Consider the following 27,555-nt stretch of genomic DNA (forward strand, 5'->3'; position numbering starts at 1 on the left):
CCACCCATAGTGTCCCAGGCACCCCAAGCCCTAGCATTGTCGGGACCATGAGAGTCATGGGCTATAAGCCAGAAGAGATCATTGAGTCTCTCAGAGATAACAAATACAACGAGGTGATGGCAACTTACCTTATACTGCAACACCAGTCACCTGGGGGAGACTGTGGCCACAACCAGGTGAATCCTGTGAAACCCAGGCAGCCGGGCACCGTCCTCCACCTGACAGAGCCTCACACTTTTCCCGGAAGCCTACGGAGAGCTGAGCCTGTTCCCTGCAGCTCCACCTTGCCATCGAAGGCCCAGGAAAGAGAGGAGGAGCGTCATTCCAGGCCCCTTCCCAGATGCCATAGCATGCCTGCCACCCTGCGCTGCCAGCCAGACGCACATCCTCTCCACCTATCCCACCTGGGCCGTCCTGTTGCTAAGTCCCTCAAGGGCAGCATCCTGGAAATGACTGTTTACTTCTCACAGTTTGACTCACGTGACAGCCTCACTAAAAGTGACCATCCATCTCGGGCTCTCTACAACGACTTTTCTGGACCGGCCCGGAATGAGACCACAAGTGACCCAAAGAGCACTATGTCATGCAGTCATCAAGAGGAACACTGGAGTCTCCTGGAGGAAGAGGACAGTTCAAGCTCCTCCTCTGAGGATTTATCGGTGACGATGACCATCGAAGAGGAAAAGACCCTAACACTGGAAGATATCGATGAAGAAGAAGCACTCGTTTCCCTGAAAGAGAGCATCACCAAGGAGGACACCAAAACACCAACAGAGATCGAGGAGGACACCATCACACCATACACCATCACAGCGATAGATATCGAGGACGAGGACACCACACCAAAAGAGGTTGAGGAGGACACCACACCAGAAGAGATCGAAGAAAACACCATCACACCAAAAGAGATGGAGGAGGAGGACACCATCACACTTAAGGGGATCGAGGAGGAGGAGGAGGAGGACACCATCACAGTGAAGGAGATCGAGGAGGAGGAGGACACCATCACACTTAAGGGGATCGAGGAGGAGGACACAATCACAGTGAAGGAGATGGAAGAGGAGGAGGAGGAGGACACCATCACAGTGAAGATTGAGGAGGAGGGCACCATCACACTGAAGATCGAGGAGGAGGAGGAGGAGGAGGAGGAGGAGGAGGAGGAGGAGGAGGAAGAGGACACCATCACAGTGAAGATCGAGGAGGAGGGCACCATCACAGTGAAGATCGAGGAGGAGGAGGAGGAGGAGGAGGAGGAGGAGGACACCATCACAGTGAAGATCGAGGAGGAGTGCACCATCACACTGAAGATCGAGGAGGAGGAGGAGGAGGAGGAGGAGGAGGAGGAGGAGGAGGAGGAGGAGGAGGAGGACACCATCACAGTGAAGATCGAGGAGGAGGGCACCATCACACTGAAGATCGAGGAGGAGGGCACAAGCACACTAAAAGAAATCCAGGAGGAAGACACCATCACACTGAAGATCGAGGAGGGCACCATCATACCAGACACCATCACACCAATAGAGATCGAGGAGGAGGACACCATCATGCCTGCAGAGACCCAGGAGGACACCATCACACCTGGCCAGCCTCAAGACGCTGGCACCACTTCCCCCCGCAACCGGCGTCAACGCTGGAAGCGGGTGAAGAAGACAATCATGAACGGCCTCAGACACCTGTGCTGCTGCTGCCTGCCACCCGCTAAGACAAAGACCACCTCATGTAAGAACATGACTCCAATGAAAAGGGACAGAGGAGTCACCCTCAGCACCAGGTGAGTGCATTTCCTTCATTTTATTCACCTTTCCTCTGTCCTTTGTAACTAATAAGAATTTGCCCACTGTGCCACACCTGTGAACTTAACAATCTCTGTCACTTGAGAAAGACCAATCCCATAGAAATCTCGGAAATGTGACTTCAGGCTTGTTGAGCAAGAAGTGGACTGTATGCATATGCTGATAGAGCAGGGAAAGGAGCAGGTGGGGCTTGGGCAATGGCAGCATAGATTGCTTAGAGATCAGTAGGGCACTTTGATGCTGCAGGGCCAGCACAGAAAGTTCTGTGTGCTTCAAAGTCAGTAAGAGTCTCCTACCTGTGTCTTTTTGCTTTGAAGTCCTGAAGAGGACAAGCCCCAGCTCCATGGCTTACGGGCCAAGGGTTGCGGATCAGCCTGGATGAGATGTGGAAAGCCTCTCGGGGAAGCCAGGCCAGATGTCCAGGAGCCAGTGTGGTCACAGGAGCCTTCTGCACAGGGCCCACCCCAGTGCAGATCTGTCCAGGTAAAATCCCAGGCAGGAGGGGCTGGCTTTCCACTGGGTCTTCCTCAGAGGGGAAGAGCTGAGGTGCAGAGGTGCCCTACTGCTCTCTGTGAGAGCCCTTACCCTCTCCCCCAGCCTGCATAAACATCACAGATTGCCCTCTGGGTAGTGATTGTCCTGTACTCCCTGATTCTTGGCAGGAAACATAATCTTTTCTACAAGGTGAGACTCCTCTCCCTAGTGAGAGGAGTTTCCAGTTTCCAGTATCCCTGTCCCACTACCCCAATACACCATCATACCAGACACCAGCACACTGAAATTGACCAAGGAGGACACCATCATACAAGACACCATCATACCGGACACCATCATACCAGACACGATAACACTAAAAGCGATCGAGGAGGAGGACACCATCACACTAAAGAAGATCGAGGAGGAGGACACCACTACACTGAAGAAGATCGAGGAGGAGGACACCACTACACTGAAGAAGATCGAGGAGGAGGAGGACACCATCACACACACTGAAGGAGATCGACGAGGAGGACACCATCACACTAAAGAAGATCGAGGAGGAGGACACCATCACATTGAAGAAGATCGAGGAGGAGGACACCACTACACTGAAGAAGATCGAGGAGGAGGACACCACTACACTGAAGAAGATCGAGGAGGAGGAGGACACCATCACACACACTGAAGGAGATCGACGAGGAGGACACCATCACACTAAAGAAGATCGAGGAGGAGGACACCATCACATTGAAGAAGATCGAGGAGGAGGAGGAGGAGGACACCATCACACTAAAGAAGATCGAGGAGGAGGAGGACACCATCACACACACTGAAGGACATCGAGGAGGAGGACACCATCACACACACTGAAGGAGATGGAGGAGGAGGACACCATCACACACAATGAAGGAGATCGAGGAGGAGGACACCATCACACACACTGAAGGAGATCGAGGAGGAGGACACCATCACACACAATGAAGGACATCGAGGAGGAGGACACCATCACACGCAATGAAGGAGATCGAGAAGGAGGACACCATCACACACACTGAAGGAGATGGAGGAGGAGGAGGAGGAGGACACCATCACACTAAAGAAGATCGAGGAGGAGGAGGACACCATCACACACACTGAAGGACAACGAGGAGGAGGACACCATCACACACACTGAAGGAGATCGAGGAGGAGGAGGAGGAGGACACCATCACACTAAAGAAGATCGAGGAGGAGGAGGACACCATCACACACACTGAAGGACATCGAGGAGGAGGACACCATCACACACACTGAAGGAGATGGAGGAGGAGGACACCATCACACACAATGAAGGAGATCGAGGAGGAGGACACCATCACACACACTGAAGGAGATCGAGGAGGAGGACACCATCACACACAATGAAGGAGATCGAGGAGGAGGACACCATCACACACACTGAAGGAGATCGAGAAGGAGGACACCATCACACACACTGAAGGAGATCCAGGAAGAGGACACCATCACACCAGACACCATCAAGTGAAAGAGACCAAAGAGGAAGAGACCGAGGAGGACACTATCACACACACTGAAGGAGATAGAGGAGGAGGAGGAGGAGGACACCATCACACTAAAGAAGATTGAGGAGGAGGAGGACACCATCACACACACTGAAGGAGATCGAGGAGGAGGAGGACACCATCACACACACTGAAGGACATCGAGGAGGAGGACACCCTCACACACACTGAAGGAGATCCAGGAAGAGGACACCATCACACCAGACACCATCAAGTGAAAGAGACTGAAGAGGAAGAGACCGAGGAGGACACCATCACACCTGGCCAGCCTCAGGACGCAGGCACTGCTTCCCCCCGCAACCGGCATCAACGCTGGAAGCGGGTGAAGAAGACAATCATGAACGGCGTCAGACATCTCTGCTGCTGCTGCCTGCCACCCGCTAAGACAAAGGCCACCTCATGGGAGAACATGACTCCAATGAAAAGGGACAGAGGAGTCACCCTCAGCACCAGGTGAGCGCATTTCCTTCATTTTATTCACTTTTCCTCTGTCCTTTGTAACTAATCTCTCCCTAGTGATACAGTTTCCAGTCTGCCTGTCCCACCTGCCCCAAGATGGGTTCCCAGGTTGAGAATTGAGGCCTACAAGCAGCCGGATGGGAATTCTTTAGAAGGAGCCTCCTGCCATCCTTTTGCAAGAGCCCCGCACCCACACCCATGCCAAAGCCATCACAGGTTGCATTGCTTGAGTCCTCAGACCCAACTCAGAACAAAGCCTGGAAACCTCACAGGCTGGGAGTGACTCCAAAGGCAGCTGTGCCCTCTCTTGACACCAGTCCTGCCCTAAGGACTCACCTCTTGTGTATCTATGCTTGCTCCTTCAAGGCGACCATTCACATTGGAGCCCACACTCACCACCACATGCTCCACCATGAGGGTCTAACTAGAGACTCTCTGTTGGAGGAGCAACCTGCTGTGTCCCTGCCTCATGGCAGCCTCAAGCCTCTACCTCGTGTACGCACTCAGCTGGACAGGTCTTAAGGCTGCTTCCATTTCTTCAAGCCTCTGCACCTGCACAGTTAGTTAATCAGCCTTGCACAGCCTTTGGGGAGAGTTCTGGGAAGCCTTATCTTTCCATCCTAGTATCACATTGGTAAGACATTTGTTCTTTCCCCCTAGACTGTCCAACAACTGTCAACGTGAGACACAGAGAAGTCTGTGTGACTGACCATGTACAATCCATCCATCCTGGAGCTTCCCTGAATTTGAATGCAGGACAAGGCTCAACGGTCTTGAAAGGAAGGATTGTCATGCTACTGGGAAAGCGTCTCTCCCCATAATGTACTTTCACATCGAAACACTCTGAGCAACTCTGAGCCCATAGGATGGGCATTTGATATGGCAGGTGGATGTGTTTTATTTTGCAGAATTTGGAAAACAAAGGTATGTACTCCATACCATAGATATATACCCAGGGTTTCAACAGGCAGCTGCTTTAGGTGCTGACAAGGCTGTTTGTGTAATTACACATTTATTAGAAATAGTGGAAATTTGGGGGATACCTTCACAAATTAAGACTGATAATGAACCTACATATATATGTAGTAAGATGAAGCAATTCTTTGCCTATTATGCTATAAATAGATTTATACTATAATAGGCAAATGTTTCATCTAGTAGGATGAAGCAATTCTTGAACTCCATATCTCTGGTATGGAGTACATACCTCTGTTTTCCAAATTCTGCAAAATAAAACACATCCATTTGCCATGTTTCACTTTTTTTCGTATCCCTAGGCTTACTTCCAGCAGGTAATGGAGTGTGGTTATACAGAGGACATGTGGGACATTTTATTTTTTATTTCTTTGGCTTGTTGCTCAAGTTATAGAAAAATAAAATAACTTTTACCATTAACATCGTATCTTTCATGAAATTTTGAGGCTTCTAACACATTGATTTCCTCATTTGCTTGTGACAATGGACCTGGAAAGACTGTATGGGATCGAATCGGGGTGATATATATATATAATGGAGGGTTTCTACTTTTTTATGCCTTTTGCAATTGCATAAATAATAAAGATAATTCTAAATCATCAGGAATAAAGTCAGCAGTTTCTATATGCCAAATAACTCCTTCTACATATTGAGAGTCAGCAATTATATTAAGATTCAGGGAAATCTACTAATACCATAAAGATTACATACAATTCTGATTTTGGAATTGATTTTTGAATTGAGGTATATGGGCTTTTTATCACCTGCCTTTTTTTTTTTTTTTCCCTGTGGTGCAAGGCTTTTATCTCTCACTCCCAAGTGGCTGAGTTTGAGGTCATAACTACAGAACACCCAGGGCTACACAGAGAAAACCAGTCTTGAAAAACCAAACAATCAAAAAGCCGCAGTTTTCCATCTGTAAAATGGGGACCCTTGTAGGATTCTTAGCAGGAATGCAACCCTGGAGGTTTGCAAAGCCGTTACAAAGGCTTTGGGATTTATTTTCTCTTGTCAGGGAAACCAGAGTTCAAGTCTTCGCCTATTGCTCAGCAGGCCCCACCCACTGTCTTTGGCTGAACTAGTTGAATCCTGTGAGGTTTTCATAACCAGCCTTAGGGCTGTGCTCACAAATCCCACATCCAACCGTGTGGTGGTCGGTAGGGCTTAGCAGAGCATCCGGGTATTTCCTGCCCCTACCCTGAACCCCACAAACCCCAGAGCAAAAGGAACACTGGCAGTAGCTAAGCACATGCTTCCCTCCCTGATTCTGCCGAGACTGTTATTAGGATTTCACTGCTTCTAAAGAACAAGTTAATTTTCCCTTTTTGCATCAAATATGGAAAGGAATTACCCACTCCCTCAGCTTCACACCTTCACACGTAAATGTCTCCTTTCCCTCTCTACCACCAACTCCGTAGCCGTCCTCAGCTTGATTACGTCCATCCCTCTCCATCTATCACCTGCACCATCTCCATCACTCCACCAATTCCATCATCTCTGCCACTTCTATTACTGCCACTGACCTCTCCGTTTTCAGCTCCCACATCATCTTCATGGCCTCCATCACCTTGACAACCTCCACTATCTGCATCAACCCCATCACCCATACTGTCTCCATCACCTAGATAAAACCTACCAATTCTATCATATATACCCTCTCCGTCATCCCAGCCAACTTTACCACCCACAATTTTGTCATCCCACCATCTCTAACTATTTCCGCCATCTCTGTCCCTGTCTGCCACGTGGTCAGTCCCTACCACTGGTATCAACACTTGACCAAATAGCTCCATCTCCATCTGGAAAAATGCAATCATCTCTACCCTGTATACATCTCCATCATTACCACTCTCCATCACCTTGACCATTTCACGCCCTCAATTCTGCCACCTCCACCACCTTTTTCACCTGCTCCGCCCACCACGGGCTCCTTCGTCTCTTTTTTTATATGTCGCCTACCCCTCCTCACCTATTCTGCCACCCACACTGAGGACAAGTCACCCATCCTCACCACGACTTCCATAACTGCTCCTACCACCTCCTCTACCCACGGCACTGCCACCACCACCACCATCAGCGTCTCCTTCCGTCTGACTTCTACGCCCTCATTCACTCCTGGTATCATTTCCACCACCTGCATCTCCTCCATCATTGCCTCCATCACCAGCTGACCACTAGGCATGGCTCCATCAAGAGTACCAAGAACTCTTAGTAACAAAATCCAGCCAGAGAGAAGAATAAGACAGGAGAAGGCATGCAAATGGTGAATTTGTGGAGGCCAGAAGACAAACTTTTGGAATCTGCCCTATCCTCCTGCCTCTAGGTGGATTCCAGGGATTGAACTCTGATTACCAGGCTCACACAGAAAGCACCTTCCTCGGCTGACTGACCCCAGCCCTAAAAAACATTTCCATTCCAGACTAGCAAGTATTTCTCCACAAAGAGCTCAAGATTAAGGAGTCTGGTGTGGTGGCTCCGAGATGGAAAGGTCATTGGAAAGATTCAAATACAGTTCTTAACTGTGCAGTAGGGAAACCCTAGGCCCACTCTAGGACAAGCCTACACCCTCACTGGTGGGCCTCCAACAAATCAGGCCTGTTCATGCCTCCAAGCCTACTCAGGTTATCTCCTTCACCTCTTGGTTGGTTGAACCCTCTCCCTAGCAGCCTCTTTTGAGCTCCAGTCTCAAGCAGCAGGACTGTGTGTGTCAGGTAGACAGGGCTCCCTGAGGGCAGAGGCATCTGTGTGGTCATCAACAGGGAGTACTGCGGAAATACTGGGCCCAGAACGGTCAAGCCTCCTCAGTGACCAGATGTCCCTTTCCAGCCACCTCCAAGAGGTGATGGCTGCTTAGACAGCCATCCCTACTCTGCCCCGGGGGTTCTGCCTTCAGCTTTCCCAGAAGTGTTGGCAGTTGCTCTGGTTCTGTGAGTCTGATGAGGACATGGAAATGGGCATCTCACGCACATTCCCTGAGTTGTGGTGGTGGAGAGCCTCAGCTGGTCTTCCTCATAGCCAGGGCGCTTTGCTATGGTGACTGTATAGTTTAATTTCTCTTCTGTCCCCAGTGACCTCCTCATCTGAGCTCCATGAGGACAAGAACTTGTAGCCATCCAGATATCCCGTGTGGTCAGCACAGAGCCTAGCCCAAACTCAATGAACATGCAAATCTGAAAAGAAAGGGATAGATGGTCTCTGTCACTAAGCCTGGTACAGCTCCTTAGGTCTCCTTGGCACTGGGACCCTCGATCTCTGACAGCACAAAAAAAAAAAAAAAGTTTTCCTTTGGGGATTGGGAGGAAACCTCCAGGAGGGGCAGAGGTATGGCCCTGGAGCCCTGAGCTGGAGGGGACCCACCTGGCTTATTTTATCTGACTTATAAGCTCTTGTTCCATTTTGTTTGCATCAGTGTAGAACACTGGTGTCTCCCACATTTCTATCCCTCAGAGTCCTGGAGCACGCCCCTCTCTATGCCACAGGCTGTGACTAGCTGGTAAAGGCCATGCCAGCTCATCATAAGCCTCCCCACCATCATTAGCAGGCATGTGTTGCACAAAGGTTGATGGGGCCTGTGTAGCCCCAGGCAGTTCCTCTAGTGGTGCACTTGGCTCCAGAGTCCTTTTGGCCTGTAGGGCTTCCTGTTCCTCCCCTCTGTCACAGGCAGGTGCTCTGAACCCCCTGCCCAGAGAGCAGTGAGGGGGGCAAGATCAGGGAAAGCCCCGTGTTTAGTTCCAGATCTGAGCACTTTCTCCCCTTGTCAGCGGCACTATTTGCTTTCCACGCGCTTCCATCTCTACCCATAAACACTGTTGTACAGCCAACTCTGCAATCCTCCCGAAACAGCACAACTGAGTGGCATTTCTCGTTTTACTATCTTAACCGCTTTTCTCTCAACTCCCTTCATATCCACTCCTAACTTTTCTACACGTTGTGTAATTGTTCAGTCTTTCTTCCAATCTTTTTTTTTTTTTTTTAAGCAGAATATAGGAAGACAAAGCAAAAACAGAAAATCCCCTCTAGGAGCAATGTGGAAGAGAAGCTGTCAGCAGCAGCTGAAGTAAACCTTTTGCTCATATCCTAAGACAGTATATTCATTCCTTCGTACCCTGCTGTTTCCTCTATGGCATTAGAAACCCAGTCTCCTCCAAGCCTCTGTGGTGAAACGTTTTTCTCCATCTGCTACACTGTCCATCTCTGTCACTTCAAACTACTACAAGCCACATGCTGAATGCCACACTTTCTTGCTCCGGGTCCCATATTTCTATCCCTCAGAGTCCTAGACCACAACCCTCTCCATGCTGCAGGCTGTTACCAGCTGGTAAAGGCCACCCCCAGAATGAGACAATTATCTAGTGTGGACAAACTATAGCCCAACTAAAATCCCACACTTGGGATTAAAACAAAAACATATTTACATAACTGATCTTACAGTGAAACTAAAACCTTCATTAAAGGAGGAGGGAGGAGAAGAAAAGGAGGGAGGAGGAGCAGGAGTCAGTGCTGGCCGCAGCAGCAGCAAGCTGGAGATGATCCAGGCTGGAGATGGTCGGTTCGTATCAACAGGCCTCTTTGCAAAATCCTGGAAGACAGGCAGGGCAGCTGGTATACTCTAATACCTGAACAACTGCAGCTGCTTCTCTGCCCTCTCTAGGGTCATGTTTGTCCTGGGGAGAGGCACACTCTTCTACCCTCCCCACTTCTCTGCAAACACGTTTTGAATGGAATCTCCTCCTCCTGGGATCTAAGCCTCTGTCCTCCATCATGGTACTTTTGGCTTGACAGAGCTCTGTTGGTGACTCCCGTTCTTTCCCAGGCTGGCCTTCTAGATCACTCTTGCCACAATATTCTCAAGGCATTCCTGTGCCACCCAAACTCTTAAATAGTTCAGAGGACCCTGAGGACATTCGTTTGAAACGATCCTAATCCCGGGTTCCTCCTGTCCCTTGCTTCCATACAGAGACATTCTAGTCCTTTTCCATGCAAGTCTCACAAACTCTTACACTGTCAAGTTCCTTCTCACCCTGGACCAGTGTCCTGGTTTTCCAGCCTTCATTGGTCCAGCTGGTTTCTGTAGATTTCTCATCCTCCTCCTCATAGAGCTTGGTGAGGCCAAGATGGGTTTTCCTCTTTTGAGGCAGGAGAAAGTTAAAAAAAGCCAGCTTAGACCAGTTAGAGCAGTTCCCCTAATTATTTGTTTTCTGGTTATACTCATTCCCAAAATGTGGGTGCCAGAAGGTGTTACCTGAAAATAGCTTCATAGACAAGCAAGTTTGTGAAATGGTTGAATCATTTCCATCCTACAGAAATTCTCCACTGCGTAAAACGATAACGCATTTATTTCGTTACCAGCTATTGCATAACAAACCACCCCTGAAGCCAGCAGCTTAGAACACAGGTAAAAAGCTGTCTCCTTCTTTCCACAGGTCAGGATTCAGGAGAGACCCAGGTAAGGTGCCTGCTTTGGTCTCAGACCCTGCAGTCCCCTGAAGACTTGGCAAGGCACTGGAGAATCAGCACCCAAGTTACCAGTGTGGTGCCTGGGTTTCCTATGGTTGCCACTGGGTGTCCTCAGAGTAAGTGATCCAGGAAGAGGGGAGCCACAATATCTCATACCCGAGTCTCAAAAACCAGACAGCATCAATTCTGCACAGTGATGTAAGTCACGTATGAGATACCTAGCTGGGAGGTGTGTGAACTGAGTCTGGGCAACTCTGGAGGTCGCCTCAGAGGGGAGCTAGTGCAATTCGCTATCAATGTGCTGGTTTGAAGGCACAATCGATGAATAAAACATTCCAGGATGCTGGAATTTCATGGTGTATGCTTTGGAGGAAAACTACCAGGATGGTCAGGTGGGGAGTGAAGGTCTCAGAGGCTCGTGAGCGGAGACAACAGGTGTGCCTAACTAGAAGAGCCTAGAACTGGAGACAGACTTGCAGTGACTGCCAGAGTGGGTGAAGAAGCTAGACCTTGTGTCCTGTGGTGCCTGAGACTCAAACCCTTCATTCTAGGAGGGCAGGCACAGACCTGTGGGACTGTAACTGATCGCTTGAACCCTGTTTACTTCCTCAGTGCTTCATCAGAGATAGGCAGGGAAAGGCCAAGTTTACAGGCAGAAAGGAAGAGCTCATGTCCCAGGCTCCCTAAAACTTGGAGACGAGAAAATCTAGATGCCTGGGCCGGGCCAAGCCCTCAAGAACTCTGTCCAGCGGCATCGCGTGTCCAGATTTCCACCTTTGTGAGTAGTTATAAAACTAAGATCACTTGATGGCTCAGCTCACGAAGGCCTTGCTTTTTTCCCTGATTTTTTGCACAAGGGCTCCTGTTTGAAAGGGCCTGGCCTGGAGCTGGAGCCAGGTTGCTTGAAGGAAATGGGTTTTCATCAAATGTTTACAGGGACTGTATCCGCAGATGCAGAAGAGGAAAAGAGAACGAAAGCACGGGAAGGCTAGAGGGAATGGAGAGGTGATGGTGGGAAAGGCAAGAAGCGAGACAAGAAGGAAGGGTTAATTAAAGGCGAGCAGCTCACCTGAAAACTCAAGGATTTATCCCCTGTCACCAAAATGTCCCCACCCAATCTAACCGACCCCAACATTTTGCCGCCTTTGGCCACAAGGTGGCACTCTTTAGACTTTCTTCCCCTCCAAAACAAACAACCAAAACAAAAAAACCAAGGAGGGAGGGAGCAAAAACAGCACACTGCCCCGACCAAGAACAGTTTGAAAACCCACCCCATCGTGCTTAAAATCTAGGACAAAGAGCCGTCTGGACGGAACCGCTTTGACTGCCAATCTTCAAGCACAGCCTGGGAACGGCCTGGAGGCACGAGCCCAAGAGCTCCACAGAGCACAGCGCCCTGGGGTCCATGAAACTGGACACCGAGGCTCAGAACCAGCAGAAACCAGAGCGAAATCCTTGAACTTTGGACAGTTGCTTCCGTGTGTTTTCAGGGAGCCTGGGGACCCGAAAGGAGCCCAGGCGGCCTTTGGCGCGTCTCTGATGTCCCAGGGACACAAGAGAGGCCAGCGGTCCAGCAGCAACATGGATTTCGTGGGGTGCCCGGGCGCGGGCCTGCGTGGACTCTGCATGGAGGTGCTCCTACTGGTGCGGGCTGGATATGGGGCCTCCTGGAGGACTGCAGACCAGCTTGCTCCGGGGGGGGGGGGGCGGGAGGGGGGTTTCGATCTTTATTTCATCCTGGACAAGTAAGTGCCTAGAGGATGGTGCTTTGGGGCGGTCCGTCCCCTAGGGCAAGACACAGCTGGGCTCAGGTCCCCAGCTGAGGGGCATCTAGGCTACTTAGTCTGTTTTTCTTGATGTCCCTGGTCCCAAGCTTGCAAGTCCCACCCGGAAAGGATGCAGTTGGCTCTAGCTGTCTGATTACTTCCCACCTTGAGGAGAAGGGATTACAAGAGATAGAACTTTCAGACACTTCCAAAGTTAGAGGCAAGGGCACTCTTAAAAGCCAGCCATCTCCTTTTACAAATGTCCGGCCACAAATGCAATGTTTGCTCTCCTGGCATGATGCCTGATGACCCTGGGCACTCATTGGAAGTCCAAGCCTTGGAGTCTCTACCTCAGAGGCTCCAGCTGGTCCTTTGTAGGGACTTTGTCTCCCAGGCCCGCCCCCGCAGGGTGCTGAGCACCTGTCCTGCTCCCTACCCTATAGACAGATGCCAAAATCACTGCCACTCTTCCGCCTAAGAGTTATCAACCAAAAATGATTTCAGACACTGGCAAATGCCCCCAGAATCATTGCCTTCAGAACTGAGCTGTAGGTGAGTTTGGGCTTTTGGCTTTTGACTGATGGGCTGCCAGGGAAGCCAGCGAGATTGGCCTCCTGACTAAAATGGACTCAAGGCCAGTTCCATACTTTCCAGATCCCCACAGGGTTGCCAAGTCACAGTCACTCAAGTATGCTTCAGGCACTCTGCTGAGAAGCAGCTACAACAATAAAAAGTCCCTCAAGATCCAGGCTCCTTAGCTCCGTGCCAGTGCCAGGAGAGGCGCTGGCGGTTACAGTGGTGGGAGATGAATCTCACAGGCTGGAAAGTATTTGGGAGTTGGAACAAGAGGCCTGAAAAATAAGTTGGCTGCTGGACACCAAATGTGCTTCGCCCTTGCTGCTGGGGTTGGTTTTCCGCAGGAAAACTGTGCTGAGCTCCAGGTTCTTCTGGATAAAGTGAGCTCTCTCTCTTGCAGATTTACAAGAAGGTGGATACTGGAATTCAGGCCTGGGCTAAGAAATGGGAACTCGTTTGTTACTTTAGCAGGTGGGAGCTGGCGCTCCTGGTTCAGGGAGACTCTGGGACTGTGTCTGGAACCAAAGGGGCTCCCCACTGTGCCCTTAGGAGCTTTGGGGCCTGAGCTGCCCCTCAGTTAGCAGGATGCTTGCCTAGAGTGCCTAAGCCCGGGGTTGTTCCCCTGCACCATAACCCACTGCGGAGGTGGTTCATGCCTGGAAACCCTGCAGTTGGGAGGTGGAGGGAAAAGAGCAGGAGTTCAAGGGAATCCTGGGCTCCTGGGCTCCTGGGCTCCCAGGCTACATAGTGGGTTTGAAGCTAATCTGGATTACCAATTAAGACTGCCTCAAAAGACAAGCAAACAAATAATAACAACTAAAGCCACAGCCCAACCAGTTCCAAGGGCCCCTGGGAAACTTGAACAAGCAAAGTCACCATGTCCCCAGAGGACGGCCCCGCTGCTATGAACGTAACCAGGTGTCCCACATCCACACCAAATCTATAATTTGAACTTCTGGTCCAATTTATAAGTGAAATTTCTTGAGGTGATGGAAGCGTTCAAAAGATTCATCTCAGGATTATTTTTGAGAGGAGAAAGACTAGATCAAAAGGTATAATTTTTGTTTCTTTTGGAAAAGAATAGGGAAGACATAATTTCTCTGCAAATACTGAAATGTTCTAGAAGGCAAACTATTGAAAACAGTTTGACAAGTTCAAAGTGTATGTGGACAAAGTAGAAAAAAATATAAGCACCTGTGAGCACTTAAATGAGTGGGTAATCGGGTCATTATTATTTTTTTAATGTTCTTTGGCAAATAATGAGGGATGTCTGTGTAGCCTCAGGGTTGTGTCTTACAGAGAATGACAGGAATACACAAGCCAGGAAGAAAACTAGAGGGAGCTTTGCCTAGCTGAGCCCTGTGCTCTTCAGCGGGTGAACACTAGCATAAGGGAAATGCAGTAAGCTGCAAAGGTTCTGCAACCTAATTTACTCTCCAAAGACTGATCTTGGTATGGAAAAGCTAGTCAGAAAATAGCCTAACATCTTAACTTCCAAAGAAAAATATATGTGAAAGTTAATGCATGAACAACAGCATCTGAATCCCTAATAATGAAGGAAATGAAAAGGCTCAAACGGGATAGTGTGCGTTAGGCTGGCAGAGTGTTTTAGGGCATCACAGTGTCCAGCACTGGACACCTGTGTCCTGTCTTGCTAGGGACAGTGTGGACTGGTGGACTTGAACTGCATGGTAGAATTCTTTAGAAAGACGGAAGAGCTGAGTTCCTGCTGCCCAGAACAGTAGCTACTTGCCATATGTGTTCCCCATGCAAATGAGGGCATGAACTTTTAATTTTGTTTAAATTAAATAGTCTCATATGGCCACCATCTGAACAGAGAGGACTAGTGAAGATGCATCTGCAGAAAGTGTCATGTGCTTTTGGCACAGCTAAAGGTCTTCTTTTCCAACCAACGAGTCTTTATCTTGAAAAAAATAAAATAAAATAAAATAAAAGGAGCCCCTTCCTGCCTGTGGTAGTGCTGCTTGTAGCAAAACGCTGAGAATTACCTCAATGTCCAACAATGGGACCTAAGTAAGCCATGAAGCATGCAGAGCACTGGACGCCCATTGCACAGTGTGCATGTTTGCAAGAGATTTCAGGAGAAATATCTAATACTTATACTCTTATGATTCCAAACATTGTGTGTGCATTCCACCTTTGTAAGAAGCAAGGCCAGGCTTGATACCAATGGGAGACCAAGGCCAACCTGAGCGAAGTAACTAGATCCAGGCTCAGAACAGAGCAAAACAAAACTAATAGCCCTGTGTGTGTGTGTGTGTGTGTGTGTGTGTGTGTATTTGTGTGTGTTTACACCTACTATTAAGATGGCATTCTTCTCCAGAAGCTGAGTTTTAGCTTGCGATTTTCCAAATTTCTCTACAATAAACATACCAGTTTTATATTCAACCAAATGTGACTTTGAGGCTTTCCACTCTGTGTCTGCCCCTGTCGTGTTCCGAGAGGACTCCACGCTCGCTGGGCCTCCTCCAAGCACGGGCCCCATTCCAGCTCCCCCCCCATCTCCCCTTTCTGGCTAGGTGAGGGCACAAGCAAGGAAGCAAGCAAGAGTGGTGAGGGGGAATGAAAGCAGAATTACCTGTAGCTCTTGTTCTGCCATCTCTGTGCTCTCACACACCGTCACCTGCACAGACTTGAAAGTCCAGTTTCACCAGAGGCTGAGGCTCCAGGAAAAGGGGAACAAGTTCATTAGATCAAACGTGTCACCAGAGTCAGGCAATAATAAAAGACTAGTGGCCTTAAGTGTCCATACCCAGTGACCTCCCTTCAGTACCCGCAGACCCTTATGAGTGAGGATGAAGCCTGGGAGTCGGTCCTACCTGGAGAACCCGCTGACTGCGGCCATCGAGCTATGATGCGCATCAGTGGGGATGAGGACAGTGCTGCTGCCTTAGGCCTTCTCTTTGACTACTGCAAGTTCCTCGAGACAGGAGAATTCTGCCTGTGAGCAAAGCAAGGGACAGCCAAGAAGACCCGGATAAAAGAAACTGTCTGGGCACCAGTGAAGTCCAGAGAAGCTTGAGCGGAGGAGAGAACCGGGTGCAGGTGGAGAGTTCCAAGCGAGAGCAGTACAGCCTGTCCATCACAGAGAGTCCGACCGTCATCCCCATGTCAGGCATCACTGTGGTGAAAGCTGAGGATTCCACACCGGAGTTCATGGCACCATGTGCACTACCCCCGCAGATGGCGAGGAGCAGCGGGTCGTCATATTTGAACAGACTCGGTATGACCTGCCCTCAATAGCCAGCCACAGCTCCTATGTCAGGAACAACCAGCGCAGTAGGCCTGCAGCACTTACAGGGAGAGCTTCAGGGATGGGGCCTCAGAGAAGACTCCGAGGATTTCTGCCTCTGCTGAAGACTATCTGAACGACCAGGCAGGGAGTGGAACATTTCAGTACATCCAGATGCCACCAAATCTCTCCTTCAGAAGCAGGGGAGGGCCCATGACCTCCGTCAACAAAGGACAGTTCTATGCCACAACACGCAGTGAGACTGGAGACAGCAAATGCTCCCGACACCCCAGCGGCAAAGTCAGGAGTGCGGCGATGGTGGTCTTCAGTGAAGGCAGAAACCGGGACCAACAGCTGCAGTACTGCAAGTACTGGCATTCCCGGCAGCACACTGCCAAACCCAGAGCGTCCTCGACCTCGCTGACTACAAGGAGAGCTGCAGCACCACTGCAGACATTGAAGAGATCACACACAAGGCTGTTTCCTTCACCCGGGATGGGAACCAAGAGGCAAAGACTTTTCATCACCGTGAACTGCTCGAGTACAGATTTCTCCTCCCAGAAGGGCGTGAAAGGACTTCCTTTGACGATTCAGATTGACACATACAGTGACAGTAACCGCAGCAAGAAAGCCGTCCACAGAGCGCACTGCCAGATCAAGGTCTTCTGAGACCAGGGAGCAGAAAGAAAAATCCAAGAGGAAAACAGAAAGCAGAAGAGGAAGAAAGGGGAGGGCCAGGCCTCCCAACCCAGTGCAGCAACTCCTCTGAGGGAAGGCTGGCCGCCAACCTTTCCAGAAGAAAAGTGACCTCGCGGACTTGAACACCCTGCCTGACCTGCACTCGCAGCCCGTGCTCTTCAGTCCAGATGTTCACTCTGCGAGGACTGCACAGGTGTATTTCACCACAGATGATCGAGAGAAGCCGCGTCCTCGTTGAACGGATGTTCAGGCCCTGGAAGAGAGGTTTGGTCCCACACCGTCTAAGCAGAGCAAAGGAGAAAATGTGTGGCTAGTGCTTTTGTACATGCGGAAGGAGAGTGATGAGGTGTCCCACGCCCTGAGGCTGAGTTTGCCCACAGTGAAGGGCCTGATGGAAGCGCTGTCTGAGAAGTACGGGTTGCCAGTGGAGAAAACCACAAAGCTTTATAACAAGAAGAAAAAGGGCGTCCTGGTGAACATGGATGACATCGTTGAACACTCTACAAATGGGGACACCTTCACCCGAAACATGGAGAGCATGGTGGAAGGCTTCAAGATCACACTTATGGACATCTGAGCCCTGGCCCCAAGTCCCCTTGTCAGGAGCTTCTGGTGCACTCCTTCCTGGGAGAGGTGGGCTCGCTGCCCTCCAGCCTGGAGACCCATCTCACTCCCCTCACCCATCTCCAGTGACTGTTACAAGAGTGCTGGGAAGGGGGCGGGGTCTGGGACCAACTGTCAGCTCTTCCACTTGCTTAGAGCTGAAGCCTGTGCCTCTTGGCTAATCCCTTTGAGCCTGTCAGGCCCTTATTTATTGTCCACTTTCCCCCCAAGAGCCTGGAGTCCAGGCCCTCCAGCACTCTACAAGTTACTCTGATAGCTCAACATGAGACCCCCAGAACGCCCCCTTCAAGGGAAACTCAGCTAGTCCACTCATCTCAAAGAGCCTGGGGAACTGTGATGTCTTTTTTCCTTACCTCTCCACATTTCTTGAGTGGATGGACAAGATGAGCTTCTTCTTGGCTCACTGGTCATGGGTGGGGTAAAGAGGACACCCATTTTCTGGCCCGGAACCTGCAGATGGCTCTGAGGAAGGTCATTTTGTTTAAATGCCTCCAGGGGATCTCAGCAAACAGCCACTGGGCCTTGTTCAGGAAGACATTCTGCTACCAGGTCAGTAAAAAGGAGCACAAAGTTTGCTTGACAGCCATTGTCAGGAGCCCTTGATTATGCTGGAGGACTTTAACCGAGATGCCACAAAAGGGAGATGCCACAAAAGGGCGGCAAAGTATCCATAAAAGCCAACGCCAGAATGATTTTTGAATCCTGCTTTAATGACACTAATCACATAGATATCTAAGAATAGCATAGCACATTATACATCTTATGGGGAATACAACATGGCCACAGGTACAGGCTCAGAGATGTTGCCCCCGGAATCAGTGTTTAGGTGTCTTCTAGGTCCCGGAACTTTGTGGTTCCCCCCGGGCCTAAGACCCATCTTCTGGTGACTTGATGGGCCTTGGAGATTCTCTGCTCCAGCCAGGCCTCAGATGTAAAGGAACCTGCGATTGATCAGGAGCCACCTTCCAGGGCCGGTCTGATAAGGTGGTCCCTCCCGGCCAGTTTGTTAAGCTGGTCTGGGATTTTCAAACAGCTGTTCGGGAATAGGTTGGGTATGGGCGGTCTTGGGGCTTCCTCACTGAGAGTCTAGCCTGCCGTGCCTGTGTAGGCTCAGGCTGCAGTTTTATACACTTTTTGGGGCATGGATGCCTTATCGATCTTTCACAAATACCAGCTGCTAATCAGCTGACATCACCTAATTTCATTACTTAATGCCCTAAGGTCATTGCCCAGTCACTGTTACCAAAAAATGGCTCTTAATTTTGCTCCCAACAGCTCTGCTGTCTTTAGGCTCATTACAGAGAGAGAGAAACAGAAAAAAAAAAAAAAGGTAGTGAGTTTTAGTTTTTCTCCTTAGCAGCATGGTAGCCAGTCCTTAGTCCTAGGGAAGGAATCCTGGGCTCCCTCCCCCTTTCTTTTAATCATGATCGGTGGCCTGAGCCATCAGCTCAGTGACCCAAGAGATAAAGCAAACAGGGATTCAGCATCCCTTCCAGGATCCTGGCCTGAACCCTCCACTTTGTTAAAGCAGAGAGAGATGCTGGCAGCACACTTACCATCTCTTCACTCCCACTTTACTTGCTCATGGCTTCCAGTTCTCTGTGTCCCAGGAAGTCTTCACCATGCACTGCAGGGCAGGTTGGGTAGCTGTGCTCCTGTTCCTGGCGTCATGGGGACAGATGGGACCTTTGGCGGATTGGCTGGGTGCTCTGGTCATGTCTTCCTCTTCCATCTGAAATATGGGTAGGGGACAGTACATCCTTCACGGAGCAGCAGGCAGTGCTGACCTCCAGATCTGCTGTCTTCCACCATAGCAACATGGCTAGCCAGGCTATGTCAAGCCTTTCACCATATAACTCCACAAATTGGGACTTCTGGACTGAGGCTTCCCATTCCACAACTCCCTCAATTCTCCTTGGCTATATATAGCTCCCTGTCAGTAATCATGACACCAAATAATATGCAGCTCAAGGCTTTGCACTAGCTGCAAGTTGAACCAAGCACTGTCACTCCTTGACATAAATTCTCATAGATTTGGTCTTTTAAAAGGAAAGTCTGATAACTGTGCCAGCGCCACCTTCCTAGTGAGGCATGCATGTTCACAGAAAAACAAAGAAAGATAGAAAACTCCAGGCCCTCCCCTGGAAAAGGTGTTTATAATTTAGCTATGTTTATTCAATACTCATTCCTGACTGGGTGGATTCAGTTCTTATCTGATTTGCGTAGTTATGAAACCATGAACAGTTGTTTACACTACAAAAGAATAAATTCCCTTAAAAAAATAAGCTACATGACTCAGCTTGGGTTGATTTCAATAAGAGGCCCTCCTTCACTGTGGAAAAAGGGAAGGGGAAAAGGGGGAGATGAAGTGAGAGGGAGGACCTGGGAGGGCAAGCTATGATATGGAGAAAAGCTAATTAATTAATTAATGACCAAAAACCACCCAAACTAAATGATAGCCTGGTATCTGTTACTTTTTGGATCACTCTAATGGTTTTCCATCAGCTGCTCAATTGCTCTAGTCCTAATGATCTGGCCCTTTCCTTTCTTCTCCTGGCAGCTTCTCTAGTCTCACTGCCCATTGACACCCTCGGTGAAGATAAGCCAAGGAGAATGGCAGGAGCTGAAGACTTTCTGCAATGGGTATGTTCCATGGCCCTGTACCATTACCGTGACAAAAGAAACAGTCCCAGCACAGTCTGTTAGGCTAGGTTGCTTAGCAAGCTCTGATGTCATCACCTGCCACCACCAGGTAAAAGCCAGGTGGAGCTCCAGATATGTAGGACCTGTCTGTCACTGCTCCCTCAATCTGACTTTCTCTCCTGGGGCACTGTCCCCTCCACCATTTCCCACTGTCTTTCCATCTCTTTCCCACTCTGCCCTTAAATAAACATCTTTGCATCAAACTTGTTGTGCAGTGTTTAATTCATATACTATTGCAAAGTATCTATTTTTTCATTCATTATGTGTGATGAAAAGCAAATCGTGACATTAAATAGAGTCATGAGTGTCTGATTGTTGCAAGTTTGCATAATGAAGAGGACCAAAGGCTCTCTCGGAGAGCCTCCTAGCTGCAATATCAGCTCTGTGTCTCCTGTGGTGATAAAACTTAGAAGTAGAATCCCAGAGGTTCATGGTGTTGTGATATATAAATTACATGCTACAAACAGGTGTGCTACAAGAAAGCTTATTTTGGGAAAAATGAGGCAGACGGTGTGGGCCAGCATAAGAGAGAAGAGAATACAGAGTGGGGAGGGAGACAGAAGGACAGGCAGAGAGAGGACAGAGAGGTGGCAGCTGCTGCCTTTACCTGTCAAGTTGCTCAGCAACCTAGAGGCCGGCTGCCTAGATGCTAACCCATGGACCACCTTTCCCAGAAAGAGCGCTCTGCTTTCCCTCACTACCTAGTGTCAGCACGACAGTCAGCTCTCAGAGGCTCTGCCAGACAATCGGGACAGCAAGAAATTTTAAATTTGAGGTTGTTGATGATTATTACCATTTCACGTTGATTTACCTTTTAGTTAAACAGCAGCTATTCCTAAACCAGCTGTATACCCAAATCACCACACAGAGATTAGGATTTAATTAATTAACCTAGGGCACAGTGCTGGGCAATAATTACTGCACCTTATACCTCCAAGGCCACATAGCTTCCTCCCATTCAGATGTCCCACATTATATGTTGGTATAATGTTCTTTTGAAATGTGTACACCTTACCCTTGTTCATTCAAATGCTAATTTCTCTCCCCTACTCTCTGGTTTCAATCTGGACATTGCATTGTGATACTTATTCTAAGCATCACCCGTCTCCAGTTACAGGACAGGCTGGATGAGTACATTCAGCTGGCAATTTGATGCTCCAAAATTGTCCCTGAGAATGACTGACAGGATGCTTTCAAGACTCAGAATGTTTAGCTATCTGGGAGAGAAAAGCAGGGGCCTCAGTTCAAACTGTCCAATAAGGACAGTTTTGCCTGAGAAAGGATGGTAGAAAACTATTCTCTATCTACACTAGCACCAGTAAAAGTAACTAGATTAATCTACTCATGTGGTATGATTTAGCAAGCCAGCCAAAGGCATAGCTGGCCCCAAATCCTTCAAGCTACTAAGATGGACACGAGACCCACTCACTGGCATAGTGACCAGGCTGTGTGGCCTGAACCTAGTCTCAACTAGTGTCCAGAGTGTCCACACAGAGCCCTTTTCCTGTTGGTGTGAGCTCAGAAAGAGATGGTGACCTACAGCAGATAGGAACTAAAGGCTGTACCCGGGTTCTCAGGCTGATGAGCTTTTCAAAGGCCTGGTTTGCCAGCAGCTGTCTGGGGACACACAGGATTACTTCTTCCACTCTTCAACTCTGACTCACCTCCTGCCTCAGAAGTCAGATCCATTCCATGAAGTATAAAACAGTCATCTGGAAGAAACACTTTCTCCATGAACTCTGAGATCTGCCACAGCAAAAGGACAGCTTCAGCTGTCCCTCTCATGTCCCAGGCTTGCACAGTCATGCTCTCCACCTCTGCTTCAGCTCCAAGCACTGTGATTGCTTTTATTTCCCTCCCTACCATGCTTCGATGAACATCTTTTTTTTTTTCCTTATCAAGATTTTGGCAGTATCCATGACGACATGGTGCTAAAAAGGGAGCTGAGAGTTCTATGTCTTGATCCACGGGCAGCAGAAGGGGACTGTGCATAACGCAAGGGTTAGAAGAACTCATCTGTTCTCAAACACTGCCACCACAGTGATGGACTTCCCTCAACAAGGCCACACCCACACCAACAAGACCATTCCTCCCACGGTGCCCTTCCATGTAGCCAAGCATTGAGACTGTGTGAGCCAGACCCGTTCAAACCACCAGAGGTGGCTTGCTATTGTTAAGGGAATGTGAACTGATTTAAAAATCAGTTACACACACACACACACATACACACACACACACACACACACACACGCACGCACACGCACGCACACACGCACGCACCCACGCACCCAGACACATCCACCAGGCTTCACCTGTGAGAAAGCCAAAGGCTCTTGTGATGAAGCATTTGAGGGCTGTCTTGTCTTTGTTTTCTGGAGTGCTCTTTGGTCTCACTGTACCTAGCTACATTCCACTCTGACAGGTGTAGGGGCACATTCTGAACTTTGTCATACCCAGAAGGAGAAAGATCCTCAGACACCATAGGCTGAGATATGCCTGTTTCTCACCTCTGTCACAGTGTCTCTTTGCTAACAGCAAGGCTCCCAATTTATAGCTAGGCACAAGGCCACCCAAAGTTGAACATTGTCCAGCCTCCTAAGATCTGGCCTGGCTACAGAGGACTGACGAAAGGGATGTGCACAGAAGTGTCAATCACTGTGGGGTGCCCTCTTAAAGGTCAGGCTCTCCTCTCTTTTTCTCTGTCTGGAAGGCCTGGCACTCAAGTGGCTACAGTAGGCCTAAATGAATGAGCAGGCACCTACCTCCAGAATGGTCGTCAGCTACTATATGAGCTCCAATTGTCCTCTGGATGTTTTGTTTTAGATTTGGCGTTTGTGCTGGAGACGGACCTAAGGCCTTGTGCATGCTGGTGTATGCACTACCACTGAGACACTGGGCCATGACCCTGCACGATTCTTGTGTCAGAAAAGAAAGTCTTATGTAGTTAGGGCAGAGTCAACTACAAGTTCCGTTATCTTGGTACCTGAATCCTGGAGCCTACCTGCTTTCTCCTGCCATCTGCAGAAGGAACAATTCAATTTTTTTCAGAGCAGATTATTCAAGTTCTTCGTCATTTATATTATATAATTCTTTCTGTATGTGTTTACGCCTGTCTGTGTGTATATATGCGCACATATGTGGACACACATGTCATGGCTCCAGTGGGAAGTCAGAGGACCACTTGGAGGGTATTAACTCTCCTTTCCCTCAGGGCACCTGGCTTGGCAACACATACTTTGCCAAGATGAGAAGTCTCACCAGCCCCATCAACGACTTTCTAGAAGAAAGTCAGCTCCAAGGTGACTTAATTTCTTTACCATCCAGTACTGACTTACAATACAATTGAAAGATCTTCATCATGCCAGTGCACATAATAAAACTTAATAATATATTATGTATAAAAAACACTTGGGTCATCATCTTACACAGTTTTGTCCCAACACTGGGAGGTGAGACAGGCAGATCCCTGTGAAATGCAGGCCAGCCTCATCTATAGAGTGAATTTTCAGGGTATCCAGGGCTAAATAGAGAAACCCTGTCTCAAAACACCAAATAAGAATAAGAATAATAAAAAGACTAAGAGCTGGGGATTTTGAGTACGTGACTTTGATCCAGTCCTCAGGTGGCAGAGGCAGGCAGATCTCTGAGTTCAAAGAAGGCCTGGACTATATAGTTAATTTGAGGAAAGCCAAGACTACTCAAAGAAATCCTGTTTTGAAAAACAAAAAAAATTAAAAATTAAACTTAAAAAATTAAAGAAATGATAGTAATAATAATGAACATGAGGAAGAAGAATAGAGGAAAAAGAAGAAGAACAATTGGAACCAGAAGAAAAATCAAAAGATAAAGAAAATGATGAAGAAGAAGAGGAAGAAGATGATTAAGAAGAGGAAGAAGATGATTTGTGTAAGGGTCTCAAAACAATCACTTAAGCTATCCTGGAGATTGGAGCAGGAAATATCCCCTGGAGGCAGCTGGGAGACCTCAATGGTAATCATTACCAGGTGGAGGGCTTAGAACGTGGGGTGCTAAACACAGAATAGAGCCCTGTGATCTCTACTCTGACAGGAGGAGGGAGGCAAAGGGGCCATGTGAAAGACCAGCTTAGAGAGGCAGGAGAGTTCCACTAGCACCACTAACTACCACAGGATACAAAGCTGCTAAAACAAGCACAGATGAGGTCACATGGGTGACAACGCCAGGGTGGCAGTGGTGGTCCCCGGGGAAACGGGAGGGTTCATTCTACCTGGCTTCTCTTGCGTTTGGAATTCTCTTGCTACAGTGTCCTCTCTGAACTGTTCTTGTCATTGTGGTTGTCGATCCTCTCCCATGTTGACTATATTGTCCCTTCAAATCAATCTCACACGTCACACATCAACTCTCTGACATGGATGAATGAACTCTGTCCACACAGTGACCCACAGTCGTCTCACAGATTGGAGGAACCAGGCTCTGGCTTCTCAGACTGTGTTAGCAAGGCTACGTTTTTGGGCAACTCTGTTTAGACCGTAGCACCATTGCTCAGGACATGAGTCCTTTTCTTTCAGGGATTGAAGAGGGAGCATCCTCAGAGAAGGTGGGGGAGTCTGCTACTCCTGGAACCAAAGCCATGATCACCAGCTCCTGCTCCACAACCCCACTATTGCTTTAAAGCCTTGAGCCGGATTCCCATTCACAGAGATCAGCCTGTTAAAGGGGTGAGAATGCAAGCTCCAGAGCCTGCAGAACACACCTGTCTCTCCTCTTGCCTCTGCATGTAGCCCTGGGTGTAAGACCTGGGCAGCTAGCTCAGCGGACCCACTTGTGCTTCCCCAGACAGTCCACAATCAGATGGTGCCAAGTAAAGCTGGGGAGAAAAGAAATGTGTTAGGAGGGAATTAGGGTGAGGAAGACTCAGCTCAGCACCAGCCTGTAGGCATCCAGGAGCAATTCTCCAGAGACAGAGGCCCTGGTTAAACTCAGCTTGCAAGCTGACCTGAAAGTCTTGCTGCATGGATGAGCAAAATGGGTGAGAAGGGATCTTGGCCATGCTGCTCTGCCCCTGGTCTCCAGAGCATCGCTCTCAGGCTACTATGAGCTGGATCTTTGGCTGTACCTACCAATAGGCCTCCTTCTCAGCATTTGTTTGCCTGGGAGAGTGTGGAATCTGGCTAGCGAGGTGACTTCATCCTTGGGAGGAGCTGCCCACAATGAGGATTGACCATCTGGTAAGTAGAACCAAATCCCCTAAGGTTCAGAGGAAAACCATTAGTTACAGCAGCTTTTCAGTGCTACCGTTTAAATTCAGTTTCTTGACTTTGGAGAAGATGCTCATCTCGGAGATTTTCTCCATTGAATCGAAGAAAGCACAGCCTGGGAAGCACAGCCAGGTCAACTGTTGATTCCTTCAATCTCGCATTCACCCCATATATGCTCGCTCTAGCACACCACGGTCTTGGCTCAGTTCAGAATGAATTTTAGGGAGCAAAGCTCCCCGGTCCCACTGAGATGGCTAATGTGGAACCTACAACCTTTGCACTTGGTAGGTTAAGTCAAAATGATCTCAAGTTGAAGGCTTAAGGCAGCTTCGCAGAGACCCTGTCTCAAAAAGATATAGGAAAAATCCAAAGAATAACTAATACTGGGAGGACAAGGAGAAAGTAGAATTCTTGTACTTTCTTGGGACTAAGATAACCAACCCAGCCACAACTCTAGCCCCTAAAACTCGGTGTGACATAAAAAATATATCTCCTTCTGTCATCTCACCCAAATTCACCTGGGCAGAGAGGAAGAGGAGGCCATGACATGTGAGGACATCATGGACCACTGCTTACAATCTCTTAAAGGCCTGATATTAGGTGCTGTAAGTAGCGACAAAGACAACTCAGTGAGCAGAGAGAAAAAGGCACAATGGTCGTTCATAGAGGAAAAGGAGTTGAGCTGTGGAAAGATGAGCAGATCTGACCAGATTGGAGATTCCTGCTTCTCACAGTTAGTAGTTTTATGGTTTTGGAGAAACATCTCTGATCTCTTTGAGTCTCAATTTCATATGAAAATTATATAACAGAAAATACCAACATATAAGGCTGTGGAAAGGAATGAACGACAGAAATGCTGAGTAGAAGAAAAGGATCAAAATAGACACTCTAATGATGGTCATGCCTTCTCTTATTCAAATGATAGTTTTCATTGTTAGTTTTGGTTCATGTTGGGCAGTGATTGCAGGGGAGGCTTAAGCAGCTGGAGTTTGGTTACAAAGTGTCTTACATGGGCAAACTGAGCTCAGCCATGTTTTCAGCAGCTTGGTGCCTTGAACGGTCTTTGTGGCAAGGACTTCAGATTTCATTACAGTACCCTGTGGATGTGTACCTGGCCTGGATATGTGGCCGTGCAGCCTAAGTCTCTGAGGCAGTGCTTCTATGTCAAAGAGTTGGTAGGTGGGGACGCCTTATGAGAGGCCAGAGAGAAAAGGCCAGACTTAGAAAATCAACAAAGGCTGAAAAAGAAGCTGGCAAGAGTGGCACAGAAAATCAGGCTCTAAAAGTAGCCCTAGCCTGACCTGTGGTTCAGTTTTTTAATCTCACCTACTTGCATGATGTAGAGAAAGTGTACAAGAGAGACAGAAAAGACTGAGACAGAGAAAGAGCCACAGAGACACACAATGAAAAGAAACAAGGAGAGAGACACAGCCAGCCTGAGCAACTTAGCAAGACCGTGTCTCACACTAAACAAAGTATTGCCCAAATGTGATTGATCACCTGTAATCCCAAGAAGTAGAATCTCAAGAAGTAGAAGCTGGAAGTTCAGGATATTGAGGCCAGCTTGAGCTTATGAGACTTTGTTTCCTAAAAATCACAAAAGTTAAGAAGAAAAACAGGAAATGATTTTAAATGTGGTAAAACGTTTCCTTCATTCATATGAGGCCCTAGTTTCAATTCCCAACAACACCAAAAGGAACAACATGTCACTACATCCGTATCTATCATCTTGCAAAAAAAATTAGTAAAACTAATACCAAAAGGAAAACATGATACACACACACACACACACACACACACACACATCTAAACACAGAAGGTAAAGCACAGGCATAGAAATTTCAAAACCAGGAGCTGAAGAAGTGACTCGCTGAGTAAGGGCACTTGTTGTCAAGCTTGACAACCAGTATTTGACCCCTCAGATGGACATAGTGGGAGGAGAAAATCACCTTCTGCAAGTTGACCCCTAAC

General features: G+C 48.5%; 1 pseudogene; it reads left to right on the top strand.

Annotated features, from left to right (window-relative positions):
- The first annotated feature begins 11,436 nt into the window (after window positions 1–11,436).
- Window positions 11,437–17,597, top strand: LOC132656551 (grainyhead-like protein 2 homolog; annotated as a pseudogene).
- Window positions 17,598–27,555: the final 9,958 nt, after the last annotated feature.

Source organism: Meriones unguiculatus, chromosome 9 (assembly GCF_030254825.1).
Source record: "Meriones unguiculatus strain TT.TT164.6M chromosome 9, Bangor_MerUng_6.1, whole genome shotgun sequence".
Lineage (NCBI taxonomy): Eukaryota > Metazoa > Chordata > Mammalia > Rodentia > Muridae > Meriones > Meriones unguiculatus.